Source organism: Ascaphus truei, chromosome 3 (genome assembly GCF_040206685.1).
Source record: "Ascaphus truei isolate aAscTru1 chromosome 3, aAscTru1.hap1, whole genome shotgun sequence".
NCBI lineage: Eukaryota > Metazoa > Chordata > Amphibia > Anura > Ascaphidae > Ascaphus > Ascaphus truei.
In genome coordinates, this window is record NC_134485.1 from 29,890,438 (window position 1) to 29,896,604 (window position 6,167).

The following is a 6,167-nucleotide window of genomic DNA, read 5'->3' on the forward strand; positions in this document are numbered from 1 at the left end:
TTATTCCCGTTGGCTGCAATACTGCACACTACATATATATATACTGCATTACAATTCATGAATTTATGCCATCTGGTAGACACGCGAAGCATTGCAGCCTATTAAATCCTAATCATTATCATTTAACAGATCAGCCGCCCATCAGCCAGGCATGAACCCAGGCTGGGAAGGCAAACACAACGGGGCTTGTCAGAGGTGAGGAGCGGCGCATTCCAGGTATCTGCCAGGTACATACCGGGTATTTGCTCGAATAAAGTGTGTCGGTGCAGTACATATTTGTATACACATCTGTAATTGTTTTGCAACAGATGTGCACTACTTTCCCCTTGAAACATAGTGGATGATGTATGAAAGTATCCCAGTTGAAAAAGTGAGGTAAAAGTGGAGTAAACAATCTGCACCAAATCTATCAAGGCAAAAAATCCGTTTAGCCAAGTTTCCAACGGGATTTTTTTCTTTGATTAATTGGGTGCAGTTTTGATACATCAGCCTCACTGTTCTATCGGGGTCTTTGCATCCGGGCAGTTTTTGAGCAAAACTGGAGCATTTTCAACCTGCACCTGTGGGGAAGATGTATCAGCGTAAGGAAGTGTGTATGGAAGTTAGTTTTGATGCATCGCTCCGTTTTCTGCTCGCGATTGTATCAAATATAGTAAAGTGTTTCTTACATTTAATGCAAATTGTTAGCCAGGAAAGTTTTCTTTGCTGCAGATTTCTGGGACGCAAGTACAAGGTACAAAAATGAGAGACACCGAGTTTGATACCTCTCATTATAATCTGTGCATCATGAATCTCCTCCCTAACTCTTCCTATTGTCACTTCCCAAATCGCAAGATGACACAATACTTGGAGCAGTGACCTTGATACATTGATGCAAAGAGACACGGGGTGAAAATGACGTAATTGGTGTCAAGTGGAATTCCTTTGCCATGATAAATCTGGTGCCGCTTTTTGCACTGGTTTTGCAGCCAGGAAACCTTAATAAATACACCCGCTAAGTGGAATTGAGATAGTAGGGGCCTTATCATTTCAAAATAATTGAATATTACATTAGTGCATTTAATATTCTACCTAGGAATATTAAAGCACTTAGGGGGCCATTCACTTATGGGATATTTTAGATGTTTGAGCTTAAGTGTTCATGGCAACTCTTGCGTCTTTGTTAAAATGACAAAGCAGTACGCTTGTATATAATTCTGATGGGAGTTGTTATAGTTACATATTTACATAGTAGACGAGGTTGAAAAAAAACATGCTGGTGAAATCTCCTTTCCTCCAATGTAAGGTATAACCCTGTGTCGTTTGTACTGTCCTTGGGATGAAAAGTTCATTTGTAAGTTCCTTGTATTGACCCAAAATATATTTGTTTATAGTTATCATATCCACTCTTACACGCCTCTTTTCTAATGCATATACAACAAAGGAAGAAACTTGCACAACTGATACCTCTCAATATTCAAAAGAGAGTTATAAAGGCAATAGAGCAGGGTTCTACTATAAATACATCTAAATAAGATAGCTCCTCCTTATAAATCAGATTATCATTCCCTTTATTAATTTGGTGGCTCTTCTTTGCACTTTTTCTAGTTCCATAATGTCTTTTTTTATGGAGTTGTACCCAAAACGGTACTCCATATTCATGGTGTGGTCTTACTAATGCTTTATAGAGTGGCATAATTATGTTTAATTCCCTTCCATCCATTCCCTGTTTAATGCAAGATACTGTAAGATCTTGTTTGCCTTTGCAGCTACTGCATGACTTTGGGCACTATTGCTAAGCCTGCTGTCTACCAGCACTACTAAATCCTTCTCCATCAAGGATTCCCCTAATTTATCCCCATTTAATTTTGCAAATCATCTGTTTATTCTTGTTTCTCAAATGCATAGCCTTACATTTATCTATACTAAACCTCATCTGTCATTTGCCTGCCCATGTTTTGGAAATTGAATCTTACCTCAAACTGTTTACATATCGTCATGAAGAATGTTTAGAGAGGCAAACAATCTTCTTACAGTAGAGAATCTGTGTAGATAATCTTTTTAAATCAAACTTTATACAGCAGATTCATCAAGCGTCAGTACAGGCTAGCAGATCTGATTCAGTGTTAACTCCCATTGACTTGAATCAGAGGCAACAACAGATTGGGCGCCTTAACTCATCATAGCATCTCATTAATCTGCCCCTATGTGTGTGTGTGTGTATATAATATATACAGTATATACATTATATATATATATATATATACAGCTGCGCCAGCCTTTATTTTAAAGCGGCGTACGCCGAGCCGCTCTGAATACCGCGGCCGGACGCTCTCTATTTTCCAACCGTTTAGCAATTAACTTGGTTTTCTATCAGTTTTCTATCGGGCGCTAAAAATTGCATTTTAGCGTTGTCTGCAATACCGTCTAGAAACTCAAGTGGGCGATCGCGAGCTGTTGTTTTAAAAGTCTAATAGCAATTCAACCTACAGCCCTCTCCCCCTCTAAAGTATTTATATTTCTTATCGACACCTCCCCCAAACCATTCATTTGTAATTGGTGGGTTTCTGGATCATATTTTTATTATTAATGGTGCCGTATATTATATGTTTCTATTATTGCTGCTCTGTTGTTCAAAATTTATAACATAATGTTTTAACTCCAAAAAAATAAAACAAAGTTGAATTTTATTTAAATTGTTTCATTGTTGCATTCTGCAAACTTTTATAAAAATTTCAGTCTCAAAAACATACAGTAAGTACTGTATAACATTTTACATAATGGTTGGTTAAAATCAGTCAATCCCCTCAAGAAGGCCACAATAATTTTCTCGGGGAGGGGCGTCTCTTGATCACATACACGCATGCGCCTAAATGTGATGACATGCATATGCGTTTCAACAAGGCTCCAATGAGACATACAGTACGCGCATGCGCCTAGCTGTGCACCAACTGTTCAGTATCTACTGTAGAAGCTGCTCAGTAATGACTACATTTTCTAGAATAGTGACTAAAATAATAGAACTAAATAACCATAAGCAAAGCAATTGATTACAGGAGAACGGACCGATCTGCAGTAACTAATCGCTAGTCTGTGTGCATAATGTATTGATATTTAAAAAATAAAATAAAATATGGCAGCTTGAACTGCAGGTAGTGTACTGTAAGTACTGTAATACACGTACAGTAGTGTAATACAGACACAGTAGTGTAATCCAGGCAGTTACTGTAGTAAATTATACGGTATTTACCTTCATTATAGACTTTGCCAATCGGTTGGCGCAGAGCCACTGCCAGTCCCGTATTCTTGATTATACACGTAGTTGGCAGGCCCACCTGCCACACCTGTAGTTGACATCTGATGAAGGTGGAAATCTTTTTGGTACATGCAAGCTTCCTGGAATCTGTACGTGAAATCTTGCTCAGGCTGTAGGTATCCTGGCGGGGACAGATAGCAAGGGTTGCTGGTCACCAGGTTTTCACTGATAGTCAGACCGTTATTGTAAGCCGGTGCTGACACCGGCGCAGGCGCTGTTCCATTGCTGGCCTGGGAGTGACGAATCTTACTTGGTTTTACCATGACCTTTCGCCTTTTAAAGTCTCCATGATCAAAGATAGTGGAAAAATCTGGCACCACACACCAATACCCTCCTCTAACTCCGTGTGCAGGAGCAATACGAAAAAAACACGGATCGCTGCTAAACCTTTTCCTTACTGCACGCTTCCACACACGAGCATCTGGAGAAAATTTGTAAAAATCATAATTTGAGATAAAATATTGATCAATTTGACCAACTGTGGCCATCTTATCTGCTGCATTAATTGCGGACCATATTAAATAAGCGTACGTTATGTCGGGCTTTTTGAACACGTACTGCGGTGTACTCATTGCAGGATGAAGAAATACAGTAATGTAAAAAAGACACACCGTGCCTTGAGTTTTTATTATGAAACGCCTAAATTCAAACAGTAACTTCTTCAGTACCAAGGTCAATTCACAATGGACCACTGTGGTTTTTTTTTTAGACACCTGCAAGTCGATACATTACTGTAGCACATGTAGTGTACACATTAGAATTCATTACAATTCATGAATATCTGCCACCTGGCGGTTACGCGAAGAATTGGCCCCAATTAAATGCGAACCATTATAATTAAACAGATCAACTGCGGATCAACCGCGGGTGCTAGGTGGCGCGAATGCGTCATCAATGTGGGGATCCCCACTTTATTACGCGTGGAATTCAGAAGATGGAACCGCTACGCCCCCGAGGAGTTTTAAAATAAAGGCTGGCGCAGCAGTATATATATGTATGCAAATGTGAATATATATTTATTTATAAATATGTGTATGCTGTATATGTGTTATTATGTAATTTCAGCATAAACTCTGTTATTTAAATATTTTAATCTGACTGATCTAAATGTGTATATGTATCATGTATGTATGAATATATATGTATAAAGGTCACAAGGAGGGCCACAACAGACTCAAACCTAAAGTCTGCTAAAATCTTTCCCTGTTTTGGATATCATCAACCATTTGGTTACACATTTCAGGTGCAAAAAGGGCTGCCTATTGTTAGCAGGAGTTTCAGATGACTGCATTCTACAGCAGATACAAGCCTCTGCCAAAAAAAAGTCTAGCTACCTTTTTCTATTTCAAAATGATGTTCTATATACAGTAGGTGGGTTGCCAGTGCCCCCTATCTCCTAATCCCCCTGGGAAGTCAAACCCTGACATCACATCAAGATTGACCAACAATATCATTCCATTTTATCAATATAGGTACCAATAGTTTTGTCATACCATCAACTGATGGGCACCTATATTTGGATTTGAACTGTAAGTATTTATACATTTTTCCTCTATATCTAGCCCTACCTTGAGGAAATCTCATACTCCCGCAGACTTCCTTCACTACAAATGCATCCTATCCTGTTTCAACTCTGCCCTCTCCCAGGCTAAAAAAAAAAATACTTTTCTGCACTAATCAACAATCACAAGCCTATCTATCGCTGCCTCTTCTCTGTATTTGACTTTCTACTCAGACCTCCATCTGTTACCTGTTTTTCTTCCTCCATTTCACCTCAGAATTTTTCTGACTATTTTAAGAAAAAGGTACATTCTATTAGCCAAGACATCCCATCTGTATCTTCCTCATATTCTACATCTCCTCTTCCTAACTCTCCCCGCCAGCTTTCCTTGACTCTTTTTCCTCCATCACAGAGGAGGATGTGTCCCCACATTCAAATATATTTTCAACTCCTCCCTAAATTATGGTACCTTTCCCACCTCCTTCAAGCATGCAACATTTAATCCTTACTCAAAAACAGCAATCTTGACCCTACCTGTCTCTAATTATCGCCCTGTTTTACTCCTGCTTTTTGAACACCTTGTATTCTCTCGCTTGTTCCATTTTCTCACCTCCTATTCTCTCCTAGACCCTCTACAATCTGACTTTGGCACTGCTCACTCCATTGAAACAGCCCATGCCAAAATAACTAATGACCTTTAAGCTGCCAAATACAAAGGTCATTACACTCTGCTCATATTACTCGACCATTGTGCAGCCTTTGATACTGTGGACCACCTTCTTTTCCATCACGTTCTCCATACTACTAGTATCGTAACAGAACTCAATCCTTGATTTTCTCTGTGGGAGTACCCCAAGGGTCTGTCCTGGGGCCCCTTCTCTTTTCTCTTTACACACTCTCTCTAGGTAACCATATCACATCTCTTGAATTCAAATATCACCTCTATATTGATGATACACAAATTTACTTTTCAACCCCTGACCTTACACCTACGTTACAGACCAAAGTCTCTGAATGTCACTCTGCTATATCATCCTGGATGGCCCTCTGCCAACTTAAACTTAACATGTCAAAGACTGAGCTCCTCATATTTCGTCCCAAGCCTGGCCCTACTGCCCCATTGCACATCACTGTTGGCAGAACTGTAATACACCCAGTATCACAAGCACACTGCCTAGGTGTCACATTTGAATCCTCCATCATATTCTCCTCTCACATTCACAATGTAGCCAAAACCTGCTGTTTTTATCTCTGTAACATTGCAAAGATACGCCCTTCCCTCATTCTCTCCCGTCTTGACTATTGCAACTTTCTACTGTCCAGCCTTTTTGCTTCTCACTTGTTTCCCCTACAATCTATCATAAATACTGC